We start from the raw sequence: 26,639 nt of genomic DNA, 5'->3' as shown, positions 1-26,639 counted from the left end.
AGCAGGGCCAGGACCAGCCTCTTGGGATGAGTTCCACATTTCTGCCTCAGCCACTGCAGGCAGCTGTGACATTTCTGAACCAGACCTGGGAACAGCACACGACCTTCAGGCTTTGTGGAGATTGTAGAACTTGTGCCTGACTGCTCTATGCCAAGTAAATTGAATCCCTTACCTCTTTATAGCAAACCAATTCTACAACATGACAATCAGCACCAACTTTCAGCTCCAGTTGATTTAGACTGTTTAAAATGAAGGACCACTCTGCAGATTTTTTACAGCCTTCTGGGATGAAATTACTTCCTTTGTGCAGATATTTGACTATCACTCCAAAATCTTTCTCACAATTCACTGTTACCACTGTGGAAAAAAATCTGAGCTACATGATGTTGGAAATATTCATCTATTTTGGTTCACAATCTGAAAAAATGACAAGCCCATATACTATTGAAAGCAAAAAGAAAGCCCAACAAACCCATTTATTTCTCCCGAAATTTCCAAGTCTTGACGAAGCCTTTATATTGTGGTCTTACATAACAGGATATCAAGCAGGGCACAAATCTAAAACAAACACCAGAAACACAACTTTTCTTCAAAACAGAAAACATGGTTTTATTCAAATATTGTCTTTTTCACACACAATTAAAGCCAATGTAGACAATGAATGAATTGATAGGATAACAAAGAAGTTTGTGGTCCCTGGACAATTAAAGATTATTCCACCCTTATCTCAACTTGAAAAGTAGTAACTGTTGGGTTTTAAATAACACCAGAATTTGACCTAAACACCCAGTGAGCATCAAGTTCAGGAAGGAAAGGAAATCCTACAATCTCTTAAGAGTCAGATGTATAGAATGGGAACAATATAGCTCAGAGTCCCTCCTAACTCCTCATCTCACTTATTCCCTCCTGATTTTCATATTAAATTTTTCCCTTTTTCCTCACTTCCCCCACTCCTACAAAGCAGCTCAGATATCCACATATACACAGAGCATTTATGGCAACAACTCTGTGACTACAACTGACGAATATGTAACATGATCTTAAAAAATGCATGTGAAATATGCAAAGGCATCTTCTTAATGAGTACTTTCATTTTGTCCTTTTTTTGCATTGAAGGGTCAGTTTTTCTAACAAACAGCATCAGAATAAATCACTTGCATTCTGAAACCTAGAAAATTTATCTGTCTAAACAAGAAGAATTACATAAAATTAAGCAAAGGACTGGAATTCTCCTACCATAGGATTGTATGGGATGTGCTGTTAATATGTCAGGGCATCCAGGACATTTTGATATGTCATCTGAGGCCTTAAAAAAGTGAAATAAGAAGGGAGCTTCTATCTTAGCAGTCACCAAGCAGAAACTTTGTAAGAATCTTCACCACATTTAGAAGATTGGTGTAGCAATTATTCATTTTGATATCTGGAACTGAAATGCGACTATTTTGCAAAACGTAAAACCAAAAAAAAAAAAGGCATCATTTGTCATGCTTTTGTTATTTCACCAACCTGCTCATTATCAGAGAAGGAATTTTTTTTAAATCCTAAAGAATCCTTAAAAGTCTTAGAGCATCCTTTAAGAGTGACAGAGATGGCCTTTTACTTGTACAGAGGTGCATGATGAATGTTCACATAGGCAACCATGGGTACACTAGAACTACTCATTCAGACACCTCACAGTTGTCTTTGGATATTGTCTATGAAGTGCAACTTTAAAAAGAAAAGCATGAAGGAACTATTTACAATTCCAGTCAGTCTGCTAAGATGAACAATAACACGTAAGTTGGGTAGTTCGTTCAAAACTTCAGTATTTATAAACACTAGGTTTCAGAAACCACACCCAGAGTAAAATCTGACATAAATCGCATCTACATGAAATTGTTCAAGTAATTTGGAATTGACACAACCCTAGTAATTGCTACCCATGTTAGTTTGGAAACAATTAAACAAAACTTGCTTAAAAAATAATCTGTTGAGACCTTTTCACCATCTCTTCCAACAAATAATTCAACTCCAGAAGCTTCACTGCAGTTTTTATAATGTATGCTTTTTTTTCACCTGGGTCATTTCTTACCCATGTGAAAGTTCTACTATCTCACTTTTTGCCTTCAACAGTTTGAAAACTAGAGAAATCATTAATATTAAGAAGAATGCCAAAGACGATACTTTTCTCATCTTGTCTTTGTTTCTCTTTTCCTCTGGGCCACATAAGGATATTCAAGTCAGCAGAGACAGTGTTTCTCTTTAAAAAACCTGCTGATTTAATATTTAGTAGGTGATGGATTCCACCTCAACAATCAGACTCAGGAATAAAAATAGTCTGAATCCCACTCAGTGCCATCCACAAATCCATAGATAGAAACCCAAAGTATTGTATAGCACAATATTTCCTGCTCAGTAAACTTGAGACAAGCTGCTGTGATTCCTTATATATACACATATATTCTGAGCTGATGCCTGTCAAACCAGCCCCTGGTTAAGTGGCAAGCATAATATAGCTTCCTTTCCCTAGAGGTAACTGTCCTCATTACTGAAGCGAATGAACCCCTAGGTGTATAATAGAATCTTCTTTAAAATATTCATCATATGACAGCTGATATTTCAGCCATATTTGGCTGGAATGCCACGTTTTGGGGAACTTAGGACTCCGTAGTCAATTAACCTAGTATTTTGCTCACTATCTAATTTAATTCTTTTAATCATAAATCATTAAACATTTATGTTAGTATGTAACCTGTTATTCTCCTATTCAGGACTGAATAAAACATGCAGACCAGGGTTTCTCTTACTGCAGCAAAATCCATTAAAACATCTGGACTAGCAAAGCTGAAACTTTACACTTTCCCTCAGCCGGAAAACATCAACTTCTCCAAGGTGAGTCACATCATCCAGCACGGTTCTGTTTCCTTCACACTTCTCAGAATCAACACTTCAGGCTGTGAAAACCTCCCTTTGCCAGCAGGTCTCAGGAAGACCATGGGCAGGCAGGGGGGAAATAACACAGGGGCCAGAATACTCCACCAGAAATCAGAGCAAAAAGCTGTGTAGGGTGAGAAAGAGACAAATAGAGCAGCAGGTTATTGACGCCAAACATTTCCTTGTTCAAACACCAAACAGTGCTTTTTCTTTTTGACTCAGTTCGTACTTCTTTCTCAATACAAATACTGCATTTTTCCCTGCCTACTTTTTTTTGGTTTTTTTTTTTTTTTTCCCTAACCTGTCTTTAATTACAGCCACTAACTTCAGACGCGTATTCCACACGCTTTCCGCTGTATTATCTCCCAGTCCATGGCTGCTGCCTGTCCCCTTTCCCTCCCGCAAGCCGTCCCTGTCCCGTCCCATGAGAGGCACGAAAGGCAGGGGCACAAAGGAGCCCCGCCGGGTCCGGGGAGTGTCACCGACATGCGAGGCTGCTCAGGAAGTTTACACAGCACTTGCTCAAACTCTGCAAGCCTTCCTGACACCGGCTCAGCATTCCAGCACACCAGCATCATTTTTAAGTGATTTCTCATGTGATTAGTGCTGTCTCTCCATTCCCACATGCTACTCAGACATTGGTGGCAAAAAATATATATATATATATATATATATATATATAATTCTTACACTCATCAGGACTTGTCATCAGAATCCCTCTTTAGTTTTTTGTCATCAGAATCCCTCTTTAGTTTTAGTCATTTGCTTAATTTTAGCCTACTTATCTCATTATGCTGGTCTAATTAAAATCATTTGCTGACAAATATTGTCAGTAATGTAACAGTTGGCTAAATTAGCGCTGGCTTAGCCTTAGCTTTGTTATCAGCTTAACTACACAGCACTGATTGATGAGCATTTTAAAGCAGGAATTCCTTTCTTCAGGTCAAATGCAGAGAAGGCAAAGCTGGAGATTTGAACGTGATACATCAACAAGTCTTACCAGAAGAAAGTCAGATATAATTGTGCAGAAGTCAAACCAAACTCACATCTCCACCACTTCCTGTAAGCTTGGTCATAAAAGCAAAGATGCATTTGGCCCAACCTGTTAAAACAGCAGGGTCATAGCTTAATAGCTTGTTATAAGCAGTGTATCTCATAGTCTGATTCTTGTACACTTTTTTGGCATAAATTGAGTATTTCTAGACAACAATTATTCCTACAGACAAAACTCAATTGCAATATTCATCACCAAATATGTCTAAATTATAAGCACGCTGAAGTGTTTTACAGTGAAAACGCATCCAATTTTAATGAAGTTCAAAAGAAGAAATGTTTATTTATGGATTAAAGTACGCAAAGATCTGCTGCTCACACTTTTTGAAATACTGACAGCTTTTTTCTTTTTTTTTTTAAGAGAGAAAGGGTGCAAGGGAAGGAAAGACTACATCTTGTAAATAGTTGTGGTGAGTGGATCAATGTTCCCAGCAGACAGTCAGAGAGCTCATGGGTCTTTTGACACTAGCTGAGATCAGATGATATACAACTGAAGTCTGAAGACAAAGTTGCCTCTAAGAGGTTGCATCTGGTGAAAGGGTGGAGATGTGCTGATAACCCATTACAGCTGCAGGGGGATGTCTCAACATGTCTTGAGAAAGACTGCATATTTCTCTGTTGGGGGTTGAGGTTTGCTACTGTTCAAATTAAGTGACACCGTTTATAACTCCTAAAGAAGAAAAAAGGTGGAATCCAAACCAGAACAATATCCTGTAGATAAGTGATTTCTATTTAGTAGGATTTTATGAGGGAAAAAAAGCATAACTACATATCTAAAATTAGCTCCACTACTGAAAACCTAAAATTGAAACAACTATAAAAGAAAATACAAAGATCCCAGAGCAATATATAACAGAATCATGAAAAAAAATACAAAGAAAAGTCCAGGTTTTGGATAAAATTTTCAGAACACCCTTTCCCACTTCAGAAATTTGCAACCGCCACCTATTGAATGAGAGCGGCTGCTGTTGGTCCTCAGAATGACGCATTAGATGGGGGTGCACAGAAATATTACGGGAAGGGTATCAACCTTCCAAAGATCCAGATTCAGCCTGTTTGGAATCAGATATTTAGGAAGGAACTAGAAAACTGTGGCTGTGCATAGACTTGACAGTGCTCCACTGGAACAGCCAGAACCCAGGATTGCACAGGCTCGAGCAAGTTAACTTGCGCAAGAAATCCCAACTGTTTAAAAAAATATAATTCAACTTGAGGAGAGGAGTGAGTGGGAAAAGGGAAATATAACAGACAGGTAATCCTTTCACTCTGAAAACTGCTATCACTGACCTGCTGTCAAACCATCCAAGGACAAGAAAATATACAATCTGCTGCCATTAACACAGACCAATTTTCTATGGATGCAACCACAGGAAAAGAGTAAGTCCAGAGTTAGGCCTCAGCTTACACTACATGGGCTGAAAAAGAAAAAAAAATGACAATTTTTGCTAAGCCAGCTAACAACATGCTGCTGCTCCAACACTCTGCCTCTGGCCATGCAGCCTCAGCTACACCATCTGCCCTGGAAAGACTCCAGGGAGGAAAGAGCAGCTGAGAGTGCAACAAGCTGAGGATCCAGTACAGCCATCACTGTTCTCTGCTATGAGTTCACCTGAAACCTCACCTGCCCAGTTCCTGTTTCTTGTTCTCAGACACCTATTTTGTCAAATTGTTATTTTTGATGTGTCTTCCTCTATCCAGATGTCTTAATTACTTGTTTCTCACTAAGTGTTAGTTTCATATGCTTTCCAATGTGTAACCTTCTCCCCGAATTCACAAAGCATAGAATCCTGGTGAAATGCCACTTACAATGGAGGCATTAGGTACAGGGAATAAAGCACAAGTTGAGATTGTTTTTAACAGCAGTAAAACCCCTTCCAAGATCCTGTGACATCAGGTATCAGAAACCAAGACAAAAGGCTTTTCCTATTTTCAGCAGCAACATTCCCATTGATTTCAACACTGCAGGGTATGTCCCTGTGCACTGAAACAAATCACCTGTATATGAATGCAGTCAGGATGAAGTGGCCTCCAGCAAAACAATTTCTTCTCTTTCGGCTCTGAGGAGTAATAGTAAAAAGATCTGTCTCTTCAATCTCTATCTCAGTCAAGTCACCCACAAAGAGATATAATGCTCTGGATCACACTCCTTTGTTTCCCTTTCCTTGACACCTTACCATGCTTCCCATTTTGTTTATACCTTTTCTTTTCATTCCTGACATGCAAAAGTTACCAACTTTATAAGAGGGCATAATGCTAAGATGTGTGTGCTTTCTGAAGGTAGACAGTGTTAGCTAAGGAATGAAATCCAGTGGTCTACTAGGGGAAGAAACAAGAAGGCAATATGAATCACCTGCAGACTTAACATGAGAACTCCGTTTTGGATAACTAATCAGGGACCAGATTGGGGATGTTTAAGTGCAAATATACAAATTCGGGTGGAGAACATCTCTATTGTGCTAGCAGTGCAACACACACTCCCTTTGCAATTCTCATTCACAAGAGAGAAAGAATACGAGCGACTCGTGAGCTGCCCTGCCTCAACTGGTGCGGCAGAGGAGCTGTGGCTGTCCCCTTGTTAAACACTGTACACCATAAACCCCCTCTACCAACTTCAGAGGCAACAATTCCCATAGGAATCTCCACATCAGGCCAGAAAATGCTCCTGGCAGTGCAGAGACTGTTGTGCTAAAACCCCCCCATGCTCCCCAGCTGTACACAGTTCCATGTGACAGGGATAGATCCTGAGGTCTGAGTCTACCCCTGAAATCTTTTCTATCAATGTCAAATCTTAAATTGCCTTGAGCAAGAGCAGGATAGGAACCTTGCATGGCATCACATGAGTTGCTGAATGGAAAATGTACATGACTTGGAAACTGCCTTCAAAATTAATTTTAGGAAGAGACTGGAAAAATCTGACATTGTTTTCATCTTTACAGATGGATTAAAGAAGACACCTGAAAATAATTTAGAAAGCTGCCTATTTTTTTATATACATACACTTTACTTTCTGCTTCTCAATACCCAAATGCTGACTATTTCCACTGGTCTTACTGCTCTGGAGGCAAGCGCTGCTTCTCTGCTGCTATCTCATCACATCCCCACGGTGAAGGCAGGACCTGTTCTTACATGTTGAGAACTATCACAGAGCAGAATTTAATGATCAGAAAAGTACATATTACACAGGCAATTGCAAACATTTCAGTGCTCAGGATTTTGAAGGAAGTTATTTCTGTACTACAGTTATGTGGAATGTTTTCTGAAATATTCACATGTATATTGAGTCCATCCTTGGGATCTGGATATCCAGCAGATGGACTACGAAATCTGACTTGTAATGGTTTTATTATCAGGTCTTACTATTGCCAAATCCTTGTCCTCTGACATCTCTGATAGAATCCCATCATCAGTTCAGGGAATATGAAGTGATACCCAGCAGCCTAGGAAAGGACTCAGGTGCTCAAACATTCCAGGAAACAAAGTCAAATTTCCTAGGCCAGAGAGGAATGTGAGGAGAAATTAAGTAGAAGGAATGAGCAAAATGTCCTCTTGCATCAGGTCCATGTGGGCGTGGACACATCACTCACAGTCAGTTTGAGGACTGAAGCCACTGTGATCTCCTTTCTGCTCCTGGAGAGGGACAGGCAGCTTCACATGACCTCTGCCAGTGAACATCAAACACACCATGAGGTTCAGAAAGGTATCTGCAGGGGGAAAAAAAAAAAAAAAAAAAAAAAAAAAAAAAAAAAAAAAAAAAAAAAAAAAGATAAAGCAGCATAAAAATACTCTCTCAGAGCAGAACAGGTCAGAAGAGCAGAAGATGCAGATCCAGCATTGACTGGCAGTCCCTACCCAGGGGTGTCTATCCCCTGAGGGCCCTTTGGCAGCTTCTGCTGATGTGACCCATTTGTTGCAGCCCATATCCAGGGAGCATGATGTGGTGCCACCACACCGACACCAGCTGGCTTTGTTTGAGATGTATCACAGAGCAGAAGAGTGAACAAAGCAGGCACACTTAATTTTTACTCCTTAAAGGGAGAAGACATTAGGAAAAGCTGCCTATAATGACCCTGTCCTTAGTGTAAATGCAGGGGTTTACAAGGTCTTTGTTCTCCATAAACATATTTACCAGTTTGGCACATTTTGTCAGCTGTGTGACCTATTTATACTCCATTGTATCTTCGCAAGTGCAACGTGCAAAAGGCAAACATCTGCCCATCTGAACAGAGAGTAAGACGGGTGTCCTCAGATACCACAGGGCACTCCTCAGAAAACCTTACTAGGAGGTTCAGAGGCTGTAAGGAGGAGACCCCCTGCTCACAGCATGCCTGCCTCCTCTCCTGGATCATACCAGAACACTGCACACTGTGTCTGTGGCTTTCCATGCATGGAAAAAACAGTGCCAAGGAATCTTTTAGGTAACAGCCTTACCAAGTGCAGTCAAGAGCTTAATGAAGGCAGCTTTCACAAGACAAGTAAAGAGATCTGGACACAGTCCAGAAGAGGATGTTGGGAAGCAAGTTACTACTCTGACAATACATTGGGATCCTATGTCCAAATTTTAAAGTATTTAATTGTATTTTGTGGCTATTTCCCTCTGTAACAGCCAAGAAAGATGAAGGAACACTGCACAGAAGAAATAGTTGCTTTACAAAGTATCTGAAACCACCATTTCCCACATTTCTATCCTTACAATTGAGATTCACAGTGTCAAATCCTTCCATTACACTACTGACCAAAATAATGCTATTGCAATTAGTACAAGCAATGGAACAAAGTTTAGATTCTGTGCAAGTTTAGATGCAATAAAAAAAGTACATTTATTAGTATGTACCAGATTTTTTTAGCTTATCTAGCCATCTTAAATATATGGCATTGATCAACCACCTATATTTAAAAAACAATAATACCCATGACACAGATGGTAATATCCAGATTATGACAGACACCGAAATCTGTGGTCCAGCTTTCCAGGTTCTTGCAGCTGGAGATCAACATGGCCAGCCTGACAGAGCAAAAATCTGCACAGAACACAACCACAGAATCAGGCCAGGTTGGATGGGGCTTTGTGCAACCTGGTGCAGTGGAATATGTCCCTGCCCATGGCAGGGAGGGTGGAACTAGATATGCTTTAAGGTCCCTTCCCACACAAACTGTTCTGTGATTCTACCAGTAACTTTCCATTTCTTAGATGAAATTTTACATCTGTCTATTCCTTTAGGATATACTGCTTTTAAGGACCAATTTTATTCTTCTTTAGGGAAAAACTATTCTTTTCCCTAGTGGGAATAATTTGTAGCAATCACTAGTCAACTTTTTAAGAGATGCCCATTCAAAGGCATGTTCCAGAGACTCACATTAATTGCATGAAAAAATATGTTCTCTGGCAAGCTCAGGCATATTGCAAACACATTGAATGCTTGACATTTTTATGATTATGCTAATGTTGTGACATTTGATGTGTTTGATTTTGAAAAAAAAAATCATGCATTTAAGTTCTCTGAAAGAAAACCAGAAAGAAACAGATTAATCACTGAGAAGGCAGAAGGAATGAAAACTGCTTCTACCAGCTTTAGAAACAAATGCCTTCTAGTCAATGGCAAACATTTGAACTAGATATCTCAGATTTGTCAGTTTTACCCTGAAAATAAAGAGCACTGGTAGGGTGACTCAATTTTTAACACAAACAGTGGATTCATTTTCACCTCTTCCCTCTACCTCTGAAGTAAAAGAGCATTTGTCATGAAATTACTCTTTCCATGACTGAAGGAATTACAGCCCTTAGAAAATTATTGCTTCCCTGTAGACAATTTCAAAATATGCATAACTTAATCAGATCACAGAACCTTGCTTTAAAATTCATCTCCTTTTAAAACATTGCTTCAATTACATCCCAAATTAAAGCAGGAGAGAGATAAGATTTCTAATTGCCAATATAAATAATTTAATAATTCCTCTCCTGCACCTACAAACCTGAAGATTAACAGGAAGAACCAGAGAACTAAAAGATGCTCTACTGGAACAACAGAGTGTTTTATGGCTGGGAGGCTACATGGAACCAAGCTGCAAAGTCAAGAAGAAACACAGAAGAGCAGCAGACACTGGAGGAGAACCACAGGGGGATCCAACTGCTTATTTTTGGTACAAAGCTACAGAAGACACAAGGAATGGTTACAGGTTAATTACAGCAACCTGAAGTAACTTAGTAGCAACTTTGGAAGCAAATTAGAAGAATATTCATTGCTGTATACATTTAAACTCTTGTTAAAGACAACTACTAGTCAGATTGAGTCTAAAAATAAATGTAATGTCAGATATTTACTACTGATGAAATTAAGAATCAGCTTAATTCCAAGAAATTAATTTCTTTGCATAATACATAATCAAGGCAACAATAGCAAGCTTAGGAAACTGCAAAATGAGACCACAAAAAGAGGCTTGATAAAAAAAAAATTCAACTCATGGTCAATTATTGGCAAATCCTGAGTTGAACTCTGAAAAGGAAGTTATAGAGAGGACTAAGGTGGAAAACTGTAGGAGCAGTTTTGACTCTTTTCCCTGAAACAGTGCAAGATAACAAAGTGAAAGAACTGGCCTGAAATTGAGGGGAAGAAATAAAAAGGACATTCAAAATCAAAAGGAATGAACCAGCAAAACACAAAGGCTAAGAAAATAATCTCTTCAGCCACTCAGAGACTCCTACACCTTTTTTGTTCCTAATAAAACATGTACACCTGTATTTTATCGATGTTCTCATTATTTGGCTTTTTTCAGATACATTCACTCCGGGATTAATAATGTAAAGCCACTTGACCTACAGAAAGATCTCCTTATATTATGGGCATGGCAACAGATGCAGCATTTCTCAAACAGAAGCGACAACTTGTAGGTCCCCCTTTGCCACCCCTCCAGTATGACATGAGCATTTCCTGAGTCATTTTCCTACAGCATAAAAGTAAACCCAAAAATTCCCAGATCAAACGTCCTTCTCTTTGGATATTTTCTCTCGGAGACACCCCGAAATCCCAAGTATTTCTTTCCTTGGTCATAGTCTGTAACAGACCCTTTCTATTTCTGCTGGCTGAGATGTCTTTGACTCTGGCCAGTGGTGATGAGAAGGTGTCGCAGTGTCCCTCACACCTAGCAGACGTTGACCACAGGCTAGCTCAGCTCTGCACTGCGGCAGCATGGATCGGTCGGGGTTACAGGCAGGGCGAGTAACCTCCTCCCGATGGGTTTTTGGTTCCCCACACTGGTGGGGACCTGTTGGCGTCACAACTGCGGTGACGGAAAAAGGGTCGACTCTCTTTGAGCAGGGTAGAAGGTAGTTTATTAAGGGGAGTCCGGCAAGGAGCTCCACCTCAGACCACTGCTGCCCAGAGAGAGCCCAGATCAAAGCCTTGTGGCCACTTATAAACAGGGGAGGATCCAGGGGTGGTGACAACGGGTCAGCCAACCAGGGAACACAGGGGTGGTAACAGGGGTGTCAACTTCTAAACCATTAACAAATCACAAGAGGGTAGGAGGGGATTCCCAGGGCACCAGCCTATCACTCGACACCTCTCCTGGATCTTTCCAGAATCCAGGGAAGGGTCTCGAAGTGACAGACAGGGCGACCACGAGGAGAGAGGGGGGATTGACAGGGACAGGTGCAGGGAAGGAATGATTGGCATAAAACGTCTGGTTATATAACTAACTCATAGGGGAGAAACCATTACAGAAAGCAGGGGGGTACAGTGGAATGAACCATTACAAAAATAACTTCTTATAAATCTTACAAAAATAACTTAATAACTTAATAAAAAAACTCTTGCACCACCACAAGAAGGGAAACAAAATCTGGAGGGACACAGTGGTTTTTCCTGCTGAACTAAGTTTGCACTTAGCACAAGTGCTAAATCTTAAGCTTTTAAGGATGGCAGTTAGCTTTTTAGTACAGACCACAGTCACAGCTACATGACCTGCAAAGACCAAGACTGAACCAGGCCAAACATACTACAGTCTATTTTATCCAGCTGGAACCAAATTGCGAATATTTTGGGTAGATTTCATCTGAATTTAATCCCCTAGAGTGTAGATGTTTATATCTGAGCTAGTTAATTTAGGTTGTTTTGGGATTTTTTTAAGTTAAAGAAGAAAAACAAGCATTTAAAGATGATTCACCTGACCTGTTCTCACTGATCTACACTACAATGAGACCAATCACACCTTAATTTTTTTTTTAAGTGAAATGACTCAATCTCTGTCTGACTTGATAAATAGAACATAATTATTGGCATAGAATTTTTGAACAAAATGCAATCTTCTGCTGACAGTGGAGATAAGACACTGCAGGCCACTAGACACAGTATACCTAAATTATTCTTCTCCTAGCACTCCACATACACCCTACAATGAAGCTTCCCCGTTTTCCACCAGTAAAAAGGACCTTTGGCTTTTTCCATCTTACATTTGTTATTTGATTTTTGTAATGCAGAGAAGTAAAATCATATTTTGCATAAATATTTTTTCAACCTTTGTGAATCTAAATCAGAAATAGAATTGTGCCTAAGGCATTCACTCTTGAATATCTGGATGTTATAGGTTCTACTCAATACAGAAAAATGTCATATCTGAACTTTGGTTTGAATTCATTTTCCTAGCCAAGCTCTACTAGTAGAAATAAACAGTATTTAAGATAGTAGAATATCAGACTTTAAATGCACCATAAAGGGATGTGTTTTTTACAAACCCAAACCTGACTAACTAGGGGTTTTTAACAACCCGTGCTCAATATAATTAAATGTAATCACAGCACCCACAGCTTTAAATTAAGGTTCAATCAGAATTAAAAGAGCTTCTGCTAAATTATTTAAAAATATAAGTTGAACTAAATAAGGAGAGTGTGTAAAAATACAAAAAAAACACCAAGATCACATATATTTTTTTTTCTTTATCAAATGGTACTGTGGAAACTAATTAATGAAGTAGTCATAACTGTAACATTATAACCAAAGAAGTAAAATGTAAAATAAGATTAATACTTTCCAAACTCTCTGAGATTTTGGTTACTTTTTCATGTCCAGTTTCCTCATTTCAAAGTGCTGAACTCACAGCCATGAAACCTAACAACAGCTGGGGTTACGCAGCATCTCAGAATATCAGATTCAGAGCACCACACCTTCTTCAAATTTGGAAACTCCTTTTGACAGTATTTGCCAAAGTTTTTTCCTGTTATACTATTAAACTCCTTAAACCACTCACAAGTCACTCCTGTGACCAAAGACATCAAACCTCAGAGTTCCACTGAACACTGAGGGAGTCCTGACGCTAATTCTAATAAATAAAAATTACCCTCTGTAGAAAGAACTGGTGTACCTAAAGTTATTTGTTGGATTTCTTATAAGGAGTCTGCCTTACCTTTGAGTCATTCTATAATAAATACCATATCATTGCTCAATTTTATGGAAATGGTGATTAGTGGTTCTGCAAATGTTTTGTTTGGGATTTGCATTTTCTCATCAAAGGATACTTCTCTGCCTTCATATGCTGTCAGCCTCTTACAGATGAGACAGCTCAGCACAGAGATGCCTCAAATATATCAGGAAGGGAAGAAAACATATTAAACCACAAAAAAAAAAAAAAAAAAAAAAAAAAAAAAAAAAAAAAAGTACAAGCAAAACACAGAGACTCTGAGTTCAACCACAAGCGCTTGGAAATTAAGAGAGCTGTAGCAAAATACTTTGGGTTGACTAAGTACCATGCCCCGAAATTTAAACCATTTGCTTTTAAAAGAAATATCGGATACTAAGGCAGAATGAAAAGTAGCAGGGAATTTTAGCTTCTGTTCCCAATTTCTGGCTTCAAAATCTTTTTACTTTATTTTACAAGTGAAACTTTGGGGGTTCTGTGTATTTTAAATAGCTGTCAAATACAAGTACTGTAGACCTTCAGTCATGAGGAAATGGTTAGTAATGAGGAAGAGATAATAGTGTGGAGCCACCATCCATTCCAGAGCTCCTGAGATATCCCTGGGTTTTAATAAGTCTTTCCCACCCTGCAATTGTGGTCAAGGAGCTCCAAACTCATTTGCATTGTGATGATAATGTTGAACAGAATTTGCTGCATCCAAAACCAAAAGACCATTCCTGGGGATTGCATTGGTTTTGTTAAGAAGGACAGAACATTTTGTTAAAACATTCACACACATTTACTGCTGGCTATCATCATAATGCTATGATAAGAAATATCCATTTATAACACTTTTTAGTCTTATTGGAACACAACAAAATGCTGCTTCTCCTTCAGCATGTCTAAAACTGTAAACTTGCAATAACTCATCACATCCTTCATATATACATTTAATCATACTTCAAGTATGTATTGTGTAGCCAGTATGATCATAACAACAGCTTGAAATTAATTAACCTTAACTACATTTAATCCTAAAAGGATACTACTGCAAGTGTGAAATAGCCCTACAGTCGAAGAAGCAGATGTCTATACAGGAGAGAAGGAGGACTGAGCCACAGGCTCTGGCTGTAAGACACTCCTGATGTGATAAAGTTCATTTAAAGCACATTAAGTACTTAGGCATGCTACTGCATGCCTATGTAACATAAGAGTAACATATCAAAAACTGCAAGCTTGTCTTCGTCAAGGCTTCAGTTTTGTGAATTAAGATGTATAAAACACTTTGAACAATCTAACAATTAAACTAGATTATTGATTGCTTTTTCTGTAAAAGTATTTTCTTGACTGCTGTCTCTAGAGGTTGGCATCCTATACACAAAATATAAGCAACCATTGTGTTTCTTAGAGTGTTCTTTAAAAACGGAGGACAAGTTAACAGAACACTGAACTTTCTAGTGGCAGATCTGAGAGCACCAGGAGGAGTATCATTTGGAATCAAATTAGATGTAAATTTACAGTTTTAGGATACCTGTCAATTAGGTATGAGGTGAACTCATTCCATTACACAAATCTGAAGAAATAATAGACAGACTAAAACTAGCAGCCCCAGAGCCACACATTGCATATCTTCTATTTAAAGTTTCCATTTCCACTCAAGACTTGGGCAACAATTTTATTTCACATGGTCAATAAGTGGCTGCTCAAACAACATACTCTACTGACAAAGCCTTCGTTTGATCTGTCACTGGATTCACTACCCATGAAAGTCTGTAAAACAAATACAGCACTCATTCAGAACCACAGAATGATTGAGGTTGGAAGGAACCTCTTGAGTTCCTCCACTGCTCAAACAGGGTCACGTACAGACAGCTGCCCAGGCCCATGGCTAGGCTGTTTTTTAGTACTTTCCATATGTTCTCTGAGCACCCTGTGCCAGTGCTCATCCACCTGCAAAGTGAAAAAGTGTTTCTTCGTGTTCAGAAGGAAACTCCTGCTTCAGATGGAGCCCATTTATTCTTGTCTTCTTGTTGGGCATGACTGAAAAGAGACTGGCACCAACCTCTTTATACCCTCCCTTTATATATTTACTTATGTGAATAAGAGCCTTACTGAACCTTCTATTTCCTAGGCTAAGCCCTTCCAGCTTCATCAGCCTTTCCTCACAGGAGAGATGCTCAAGCCCCTTAATCATCTTCCTGGCCCTTCAGAGGACTCTCTCTAGTATGTCCAAGTCTCTCTTGTGCTTGGGAGGCCAGAACTGGACACAGCACTCTAGAGTAGCCTCATCAGCACCTCAGAAATGGGAAGGATCTCCTTAACTAGCTGGAAACATTTCTCCCAGTATGGGCCAGGATACATTTAGCCTTTGCTGCAAGGGCACATTTGTGGCTCATGACAATTTGGCATCCGCCAGGACACCAGGTTGTTTTCTGCAAAGCTTCTTTCCAGCCAGTTGGGCCCCCGCCTATGCTGGTGCATGGGGTTGTTCCTCTGAAGATAGCGGGCCTGTCACTTCTCCTTGTCCACCTCTGTTAGGTTCTTGTCAGCCCATTTCTCCAGCCTATCCAGATCCCTGGGGATGGCAGCACCACTCTTTGAAGTATCAGAAGATAATCTTGTGCCTGAAGTGTAGAATCTGGGACTGATTCCTCATCATATGTTCCATCATCTACAACTACAAAGCCTCTTCAGGTGAGTTACCAGACCTTTTCTTCTTGGGGGAAGTAAGGGATTCCCGGTTTCACCAGGTACACCTGCCCAGTCCTGTGCTCACACCAATAGCACGAGGGACAGCTCTGTCTTACAAATAACTTTTTAATCAGGCAAATTACATTCCTTATTAGAATGCCATTGTTAAGGCACTGAAGTAAAAAAGTGCCTCACACCGGCATGTTGACAGAGATTTCTGTTCTCTCTAGACAAGCATCATAAAGACAGATTCTTTCTCATGAGTACCAGCAGCTTCTTAACAGAAGATATAAAGCAATATTTGAACGGGGCAGGGGGGACAAAAAGGTAGATTTATAAGAAAAACAAGGAGTTTTTTTCCAGTAGAAAAAGACTAGTGCCACAAGGTTCAAATATTTTAAAATATTAATTTATTGCCTGATTGAAATTTGCTATAAAACTTGTACTCCAGGGAACCGATTAAACACTTGCCAAATGGTAGCATGTATAAAAAAGGGAAATATTTGATTTTTGCTAGCAAACAAACAAAAAGGAAGTTAGTTAATATTACTCTGAGGCTTACTCCACCTCTTCTTTATAGCTTTTCATTAAATTCCATTAACTTATGATCAAACCTTGAATTATATTTAAATTTATTGAATTCAGGAATGATTCCAACAGCACCAGACTAAAGACAGAATCAGGCCATAAGAGTTGCTTGTATAAATATTGTCATGCCTCTACATAGCAACTTTTCCCTTCAGTTTTTAACATTATTATATTTAAGTGGGAGGGCTCTTGCAGGCTGCATATTCCTCACTCATCACTCCCACTTTGCAAAACATGTGTTTAATGAGGCTGTGATCAAAATAAACTTTACAAGTTTGCCTGGGTATTGTAAGCAAAGAGTTTTGGACTACAGTGAAGTGATTGACTACAATATATCAGTCTGCAAACCGGTCTCCAGAAATGGAAAAACAACCAAATACTCAAAAGGACCTTCATACCCCAAAGAGAAGCTTTTATGATCTCTAGAGGAGACACTGTATTAAGGCAAATTGAATTAATCCCAAAATTATTTAACAAGGCTGGACTGATATGATTCTTTTACAGTTTACTTCACAGCTGTTAATCATTAGACACATTTTAGATAGTCATCAGATATTCATTTTACATGCAATAACATTTTTATTGAAGTTAACATAATAGTCATCTTAAGAAACCTTTTGAAAATGTTCCCTTAGGAAAAAATTATCTGCAAAATAAAGCCATGAATTGTGTGCCTTATGGGTTAGCCAATTTTGTAAATAGTGAACATGTATCAAAATTACACTATTCTAATGCCATACATATCCCCTGCTTTAATATGAATAGTAAATGCTGGGTTTATTTTATTAATATCACTGATTTACTTAATCTGGACAGGACAAAAGAGGAAATACAGTGATTGTAAGCTACTGTTTTATAGCTATCTTGTTCTTTCCTGTTTTGAGAAAGAATTTTGTCAGACTAGACATTTTTTGCTGTTCCCATAAGATTCTCCTCTGACTTCAAGGAAACTCCTCCCAAAAAATTACTTTGGCCCTAATCCTGAAAGATGATCTGTGTCAATGGATATGCACAATATCCCACTGAACTCAGTGGAGCTCAATATGAACATGAAGGTTTTGTTGATTTAGTATGAAAAGTGCAAATCACAGGTTTCCAAGGTTAGGAAATCTGCGTACTTATATTTATGGTGATTAACTTGCTTCTGTTTAGCCCCAAGTCGCACCAGCCTATTTTCCTAATGAAATGTAGCTGGAATTCAATGAAAACAATAAAAATGTTTCAAATTCTCAAAGATACTTTTCTGTCTTGAAATTATATTCATTTCAGTGACTTTCTAACAATTTTTTTTATAAAATTATTTCAAAATGACCTTATGGAAATAGATTTTTTTGTAAGCCCCTTTTCTCTAAATCACCCGATTCTGTTACACGAAAAAAGAAATTGCCCCACTTAGTACTTTGCCTAAAAAATTGTGTTCTTCTGGTAACAAAACTCACTGATCAGAACTGCAGTGAAGATGAACTGCATGTAACTGTCCTGAGATGATTCTTCACAAAATTCTACCCAAGCTTGAAAGTCTCCTTTAGCAGAAATCTAATAAACCTATAGCCAAAAAAAAAAAAAAAAAAAAAAACCAAAAAAAACAAACAAACAAACAAACAAAATCTTCAAGATTTTTCAAAGAATTTAACAAGCTGCTTGTATTTTTTTTTCTGGTTTATTGAAGGCAAGGGAGTCAAGAGGAAAATTCCAATAAAACTGTATGTAAGCCAAAGGTTTGTTTATGTTTGCATGGATTAGCATTCACACGTTTCCTGTTAGTAGACTTCCTATTAGTGATGTTTAACTTTAACCACATATCCTGGGTTAAGGAATAGCTCCTGAAATCAATTTCCTGATTAGACTAAGAAAGGTCAAAGGTTAATTTTGTAGCCACATGATTAAACCACCAACAGCAACTGCATAGCTTTGTTTTAACATATAAAGTTACTGCAGATATGAGCTAAAGGAGGGAGCACACACTGGTGAATACAAAACTCTGGGAGAAAAATAATTCCAGTCTTATTCACGCTAAATGAAATTTACTCCCTCCACGTGCCCACATAGAAGCCACATCAGTGGAGACATCTCTCAAATATGGTGAGGCCAACCAGACAAACCCTAACGTGTTCATCATTTTAAACATGGCTGTGTGACCACTGCCAGAGCCCAAGGAACTCCCTGCTGCACATCACGTCACAGACTTCCTTCATACAATTGCTACAGACCCTGAAGAAGAAACAAGGTTTATGGTAATGTAAGAATCCACAGACTTATATTTATCATATTCTCAAACAAAAAGTACAATGATTTCTGCTTCCTTTGGAAAAAAAATCAACAGATGGATGATGAATTTGCAAACAACACTGCAGCATATACTGCTGTTGTATCAAAACAGCAGAAATTAATGCACCAGTATTTTTTCCATTTCAATACTAAAGTGAACTATCCGTTGCCAAAACATTTCAGATGAAACAAGAAATATCTTTAAAAGTTTGTGAAGTTTCTGCCTGGAGGGATTCTTTTTTCCAGCAGTAAAACAGATTATTTTTTACTAGTGGCATGAGTAATGACAACCTATTGACAAATATCAATTACAATGAGGAATTCTAGAGTTAAAGCTGATTATCAAGATTCATTCTCACTGCAGAACATTGCCCTTTCCTGCTGAGCTCTCATCCAAAAATTATTCCATTCTTATTCAGTTGTAGTAATTTCTACCATAGAAGGTGACTGTCAAATGAATGAAATCCCATATACTGACATCATAATTTTCTTTTAGATCTGTGAGACAAGTAATGGGAAAATTTGAAGTTGGATTTAGTGAAGATAGTGTTGGTATTTAGTCCTCTCATTACAACTATTGGAGATTAATAGAGGGCTCACAAGTAATTAAGCAACTTGGGCTGAAAGTCAGAGTTTTAAAAATAAAACTTGGTTTGACCCAAGGCCTACTATTATTGCTAATACAACCACCACTCTTTTGGGCATTCCTCTCTGTCTAACATTATCATTTATGTTTGTATCACTGTGGCAGCATTTTACACTTGTTTTGCACAGGGAAGGCCTCTAGATAAGATGCAAGATAGAGGAGACAATCAGTCATCAGTCTTTGCTCAGGATTTCCTGACTGCATGTGAACAATAACAAAATCTACTTCTTCTTTTTTTTTTTTTTTTTTTTGGTGAAAATGAATGTATTTCAACATATAGATATATAAATAGAGAACATCTGTTTCTTACACTCAAATCTAGTTAAATTCTAGTCACAAGGGAGTGGCTCAATTTTCACATTTAGGCTCTTTACAACTAAGACATAATCTTTTGTGAATCCTTCATAATAATTTAGCCTTCATTGCTTATACACAAAACAAATATGTGGATGTACATGAGCTGTTCTTCATTCCTTCACAGACTTAACATTTGGAATTCACTCTTACAGCCACATGACTGGTTCTACCAGTCAGACAATGTAACTTTTGTTCTCTAAATAGGTTTCTTAAACTTTGTAAACAGCATAGCACTGAAAAATATGTTCCACCGTGCAATAAAAACAATGAAGATTACCTGAGAAATAACATTTTTTAACAGAAAGAAAAATCCAATGACTTTTGCTATAGTTAAAGGGGGGGGGGGGGGTTGGGGGGGTTGTTTTGTTTTTTGTTGTTGTTGGGGGTTTTTTGTTGTTGTTGTTGTTTAGGTTTTGTGTGGTTTTTTTTTTTTCTTTTTTTTTTCCTGAGGGATATTTCTTCCTGGCTAAAGGTATCCTTTTCAGATTTTAAAATACTCTCTTTCTTCCCTAACATGCAGTGAGCAGGGGAGAAGGATTTCTCTTGTCACATTCAAACCAACGCATCACTACAAAAGCAGCTTTATGGTCTGCCCAGGAGCTGCCATGTTGCTGACCTCTGCCTCCTTTTTCTCTGTGTCTCATGATTTATTTTGGTTTTTTTCTGGTCAGCAGCTTTGATTTTTTTACCAGCTGATTTTGGTTATCTGAAAACATGAAATTCTAGGACTGTTTACATTTTAAATTGTGAACTCTTTTGTAGAACATGTGATGACATTTCAGCAGCACAAGCTCCTCTGATGTAAATCTTCCTGTCTTGGCTATACTGCAGGTACATATTCCCTGTATTCTCAACTTGGAATACAGCAAGGTCCATGGCCAAGGAATCTCTCTTTCTACAGTATCTTTTCTCTCTTCATTTTTCTTATTATTGGGAGTGTCTCTTTTATGGATCCGGAAAATCACTTCATTTTTCAGTCTTTTTTTTCCTTACTGCTTATAATACCTGCATGCACACACCCAGCAGGTACAGAACTACTGGGTAAATCACTTTGATAAAAACACAATTTTTGGCAGCCAAATTCATTGATGTTCTGTGCCAGGTGTCTAAGGGTGTGTAACTGTATTCCAATAGGTCTGAATCTGCAACCCCATAAATGGACATAACTATTTTGATCATAACGCTTCTGGGGTTTTTTCCTGCCTTTCTTGTGAGGGAGAGTTGAATAACTAATACAAGTTCAGTCATGTAGAAATATTTCACACCTCTCAACTCTGTTTCTTTGAAATCCCAGAGAACCAGCCACAGCTCATGGATGGTGGGACTTTCCCCCACACAGGCAGTGAGGTAGATTATCTGTTTCTCTCCTGTGAGAAGAGATACTGCACTCTTTCAGCATTGATGGAAAAACTGTCAGTGCTCTTGCTTTAAATGACAGTAGAGCAACTAAAGTATAATCAAATCCTGAGAGACTTGGGTAATATACTCTCCTGAGATAAAAGGTGTCCATCCCCTGTTTTCAAAGAAACTGCCCTAACCACTAAATTAAAGCTTGATCAGAGTGCCCTAGTACGGCTCTGCACTGCATCACAGGGCAATTCATGAACATCCACTGAATTCATCTAGAACCTGTCTGACTTTAGTTTCCTATTGGAGATGAAGGGAGAAATCTGGCCTGTGGTTCGATATCACTATTCAAGATTTCCTAAAATATACAGCAACTTCTCATTAATTACTATCTACTTTTGTCAAGATGATACCACAGTAACTCCAGTGAAGTTACAGCACTTACAGTAGTACAGCTGATAGCAAAACTTGGCTTGATAACCTCAAACATAAATGGATATTTTATCTGTTTAGTGCATGCTGTCTCTTTTATTGAAACTGAAACAGTGAGACAAAAGTCATCCTGAGGAGACCAAAATAAACTTAAATATGTATTTTTTCTAAGTGTATTAATATTTTATGATTTATGGTTTCCATAGTGCTTATTTACTTTGTTTGTTCAACATTTTGAGTTGTCAAAATAGGTACTAGACAGAGCAACAACAGAAAAATGGAAAATAAGTCAGTAACAAACAGAGTTCTTACATTTTTCCTTAGGACACAGACATAAGGATGTACAGATTATCAATGCTTTGCAAATAACATACTAATTGTTCACTGGTCTCAAACTTAAACCAGGACTTTCACAGTCCCAGAAAGTATTCAGTACACAATTTTAAAATTATGCCAGTCACTTTAAAATGTAGAAAAGCCTCAATAAAAAACATTCATAGAAGGAGAAAACAAACCAGGTATATTTTGAAAGAAAACAGCATGTATTCAATACAATCAGTTTATCAGATTAGTTTCCTCTTAATATCTACAATGAGATGTTTCATAGTCACTTATTTGTGCAAACAGCTTCAGAAAAGTTAAATATTATGAGTGATTTCTTTAAAATCTGCATTATCAGTATTTCTTCCATTTATGATTCTTTATTCACCAGAATTAAAACCCTGTTTGCACTTAGATTTTTGGTATTGATTTTAAATATATCACAATTTGCTGCTTCTTTTTAGGTAACGGCAAGGCAGGAAATAGCAAAGACAGACTTGTTTAGGAAATGCACAATATTTTTGACTGTGTGTTTTCCAAACTCTATGTTGTCTTCCAGTGAAAAGCAAACAGAAATATTTAAATTACTTAATTGCCTCTCTAGGTTCTACCTAAGCTCTTCCTTAAGTCATACTCTTTCCTTTCAGTGAACCTCAACAAGGCAAACTGAAAGCTTTCTTTCTTATCCTGGTCTACAGCACCTGAATGGTGCCAAAAAAAACTAATTCAGAGCTCTTAGAAAAAGGGTTTCTTTCTCTGATTCCTGCTCAATATCAAATAGAGAAATAAATTAGTCTTTTTCTTTTCTCTCAGTATTAACTAACAGCAGAGAAAACAAAAATATCATCTCCTTCACGTACACTCATCTTCCTTTTTTTTTTTTTTTTTTTGAGTCTCTTTGATTTACCTACACAAAGATGTTACCCTTGATACTATGAAGTGGTTTTACGTGGAATCCTTGTAATGCAGCAGCTCATAACCATAATGTAGGCTAAAATGTGTTATCCAAATTGCTGTGGTTTCAAAATTTACAGAAAAAAAGTATTTCCTAGAGCAATCTAACTTCTCCTTTTACTACAACAACAAAGTAAACCCATTAGGAAGACTATGAATTTGAACAATTAATTACATACTTAATAATATTTTATAGTTTTCTAAATACTTTAAAGTCCTTTCCAAACATTATGATTCAGTTCCTGCTACCACTCCTCACACAGACTAGGAAAATTAATGGAATTGCTCCAAAAGCATATTATATTTAGGTTCTGAGAAAATTTGGGGTTTGATTCAAGTTTTTTTCTAAGAATTCAATGAACTCTAACTGTATGCATTTTTCAGAATGGGTAGGACAAACCCAGATGTTAGGCAACTTCATGTAACAAAACGGTGGAAAGACAAGATTTCTCTTTAAAAATAAAGTTATTACTCTTAAGTATCTCACTGGTGAAGTGTTCTGAAGGCACCAAAGGTGGTCAGCCACAAAACCATTATCAAAAGCCTCAGAACTGTATCTTACCTCATATTTTATTTCTTTTTTTTTCTTCCTGTTGGTGTACTGGACCATAAGAACATAAAGAATGAATAAATATTGCTTAGAATTTCATGTTTATTACATAACTAAAACCATAATCACATCAAAAAGTTCCAGAAATTAGAAGAGTATAATCATAATATCCAAAAATCTTAAATGTTTCAAGCATACCACTGATATGACAAAGACTTTAGCAGCTACTCAAATCACACGGTTTCCAAAGGTATCCTTTCTCAAACAAAATAATTAAAATTTACATTTAAAATAATAAAAAAAACCACAATGACAAATACTGCTTTTGTTATATCTGAATTAAAACTATTAGGCAAATATTGATGATTTAAAGACATTGAGTCTGAGAGTATGAGCTACTAAGTTTAATAATGTTTAATAAAGTCAGATACAAATTAAAAAGCTCAATACATATTTCTCAATTCTGCACAGAAATCCTCAGTTTGGTGGTTGGAACCACATCAAATCAAATTTTTACTAGGTTTCAAAAAAACCTGCATATATTCATGGTTTCCAGAGACTAGTCAAGAGCTTGAAATATTGGTCTTGACTATCCAGTCAAGACCAATTCTTTCCACAGGAAAGTAATTCTCAGAGGAAATTATTTGTCACGCTACTTCCAATCTAAAGATCTAAACACAGTCTTTCCTCTAGCCTTTGGCACAACCCGTAATAATTGGACCATGGGAGAGAGCAGCAAAAAAATGGATGCACAAGATGCATGCCAAACATCACTGCCAGCTCAATCATTTGCTTCCTCACCTTTCCTCCCATCAGGAATAATCAGTAGCTGAAGTATTAAATGACATGACGCAGTCATTCACTGATGGAAGGGTAAGACAGAATGACATATTCTGCTGATCATTTATAGGTATTGGTTGTTGTAGGATACTAACTTGCAATACACAGCCTTGTTAGAATTTCAGATAAGCAGATGGCCAGATGGATTAGCCTGTAAAATTAATATTCCAAACCCATACACAGCAAGACTTTGTATGGGAAATAACTGCTTCAAAATCCATTAAGTCGGTTCAGCAGATTTTGGTTTTCACACCTCTTTTATTATTTCCTCCTCAAATACTGAAACCCGCAACAGTAAAAGGCAATTCTGCAACACTCTGGTATTTTGGTGTATTTCCTTGGTATTTCCTTGGTATTTCCTTGAATATTTCTTTCACCATTCCAGGTGCGCTCATTTCCAGTACACACTTGGTGAAAAGACCAAAATTCATTTAACTAGCTTACATTAAAATATATGCATAACCCTACGATGAGGTGCACAGTGCATGGGATCTAGAGATGCTTAGGTACCTACTTTTGGCAACAGGCTTTAGCAACACTATCGCAGTTATTCCCAAAACCACTTCTCTGTGCTTTCGAGGCCTCTCCCTATGTAGGATTGTATGTGTACAGATAGCCGGCAGATGTCATCTGCAGTTCCCAGAATGACCAGAGCACACCTGCTGAAATTTTGAGGAGCAACCCACTTGCTGGTGGTCATAGTGACAGAGGGTGCAGCTAGCAACCACAGCCTTGAAGAAGGGGACAAGCTCCAGCTATTAAAAATGGAATTTTTCACGTACCCTGGATCTTTCTGAAAAGTTTACCTCAATTGCAATTAGTCTGTCTTGGCCTCTGACCCACTGCAGATGAACATAATACAAGTCTTGAAGGAAATTTCTGTATTTTAGAGCCACCAACTTGATTACTATTGATTACCTACTTGCCTCAATGGTAATTTCCCTTTGTCAGTAACATTTCTGCCTGACCGCTCCTTCTAGGAATTGGGTTTTCTGTTATATTCCTTTTTTTTCCTCCAAACCAATTCCAAGAAATACATTTTGGTTAATTTCTTGGGTCAGGCAAGGGAGGTAATAGAAGGGAAAGGCTCAGCTCTAAACATGGCATGAACTTATTAAAGAAATCCCACATTGTTCCAGGGTAACCAAAAAGGTAATTCTACTTTTGAAAATTAAGCTGTCTCACAAGGTAAGTTTTCCTTTCACCCTTTGATGGAGGAAAAAAACATAACAATTTAAAGTAAATAATATATGAGGCTTTAGAATACTTCCATGCAGTTACAATCTCACTACTTAATGCAAAGACTGAAAGGATTCCTACAGTTAAATTACTGTGTGATCGAAAACTAAGTTAAGAGCTGACTCTCAAATATGATGACCCAGCTGAGTGGCTCAGTGACAATGACGTCGAGCCTCCAAGTGGCAGATGAGGCTTTTGTTTTATTTGTTTGACAGTAAATATCTGGGCTGTTGCTTAGCAGCCACGGACGGAGACAGAGGCGTTTCCAGACAAAATAAACTACACTACAGCAGGTAAACCTTTCACAGCAATTACCAAATGGAAATGAGATCTGAACTGATCCCTGCAAAGCAACCCAACACCTTTGTTTCCTGCAGATGTTTTAAGCACGCAAACAGCAGTTTGGGATTTCTCAATGCCAGTGTGAGAAGGCTTCATATATTTAAAAAAAAAAAAAAAACACCAACACTGATTTTGAAAAATTATATGCTGAAAGTCCTAGAAACAGGGAAACAGAGACAAGTTTTCAAACTTCTGTCAGCTATAAAATCCATATTTAAATAACACATTAAATAACTAGGTTTTCCCTCAGAGACAATGAACACTTGCAACTGTTGATTCCACGGAGTTTTCATGTGTCCTAGGAGCATTGCACTCCTCCAGAACTGAAATACAAATAACAGAGCACCAGACCGAAAAGCTTTTGTGGATGTTTTAACTTGATATTAACTCTGATAAGCCTTATTTCTATCTTTGCAGTCACAAAAGCATCCCCACTCCAGCCAAAATTCGTGCATGTCACCTACCCCTGCGTGATTCATTTCCACACACAGACTTCAGCATTCACAGGGCTCACCTCCTATACCAAAAAAAAAAAAAAAAAAAAAAAAAAAAAAGGAAATGCCACAGCTACTCTTGCATATCCCAGCTGTACAGCTCTAAGGCAGGTATTTCACTGAGCAAGCAGCACTTGGCCTCAGTGAGCAAACAGAAAGGGCCAAATTCTGCTCTCGTTACCCTGGGGCATTCCACCACAAGGAGGAATCTGCATGT

At 38.0% G+C, this 26,639-nt stretch overlaps 1 long non-coding RNA gene across 1 annotated transcript in view; it reads right to left on the bottom strand.

Moving 5' to 3' along the window:
- Positions 1-632: 632 nt before the first annotated feature.
- Positions 633-26,639, bottom strand: part of LOC120763891 (uncharacterized) — an 83,815-nt gene continuing 57,808 nt past the window's right edge. Inside the window, exons 5-8 of the long non-coding RNA XR_005704144.2 lie at positions 7,551-7,667; positions 5,254-5,381; positions 3,914-4,015; positions 633-3,037 (exon numbers count right to left, since the gene is read on the bottom strand). This is a non-coding gene — a long non-coding RNA (uncharacterized LOC120763891). The remainder of the gene's footprint in view (positions 3,038-3,913; positions 4,016-5,253; positions 5,382-7,550; positions 7,668-26,639) is intronic.

This window comes from Hirundo rustica, chromosome 1 (genome assembly GCF_015227805.2).
Source record: "Hirundo rustica isolate bHirRus1 chromosome 1, bHirRus1.pri.v3, whole genome shotgun sequence".
NCBI lineage: Eukaryota > Metazoa > Chordata > Aves > Passeriformes > Hirundinidae > Hirundo > Hirundo rustica.
This window is presented reverse-complemented; position numbering and strand designations above follow the sequence as displayed.